Source organism: Phalaenopsis equestris, unplaced genomic scaffold (assembly GCF_001263595.1).
Source record: "Phalaenopsis equestris unplaced genomic scaffold, ASM126359v1 Scaffold000237, whole genome shotgun sequence".
NCBI classification, from domain to species: domain Eukaryota; kingdom Viridiplantae; phylum Streptophyta; class Magnoliopsida; order Asparagales; family Orchidaceae; genus Phalaenopsis; species Phalaenopsis equestris.
Genome location: NW_018164679.1, coordinates 1078583 through 1079150, shown reverse-complemented (window position 1 = coordinate 1079150; position 568 = coordinate 1078583).

The window sequence follows — 568 nt, the reverse complement described above, 5'->3', positions numbered from 1 at the left end:
TGCCCACCATGTAAGCTCCAAGCTCCTCGTTGTAAGAGAGTTCAAGTTTTCTAGGTCATTTGGTTATAATGTCAAATCAAGTGACCTTATGGTTAAAGTTATTTTATTATGGGCATATTAAAGTTGATTAAAGTGACACCGGTCAAGATCCTACGGTTCCATCGTCCCGACACCACTATTTTCTATTGGAATCACTTAGTCCAAATGAATTTACTAAACTCAACTTAATGGGTTGCATAATTTCATTTAGACCGTAGAAAAACCTAGTTAGCAACCATAGGTTACCTCTTCCGAGGGCTCCCGATCTTCCAATAGAGACATTTAAATATAGTTGAAGTTGTATTTTTTGTGATGTTTGTGATTAAGTTTTGAGCTGTCTTATATTTTTGAAATGTTGTGGGGGTGATTTATGTAATTTTATATTTTCTATGCAGGTATGTAAATACAAGCATAAATAAAAGTGCGGTAGGAAAGTACAAGAAAGACTGTAAAATGCTGTAAACTGTAAAAGTGTACCTGGCGAGTCTTCTCGTTTCACCACCTGCAACTCAAAATGCATGTCAGAGCA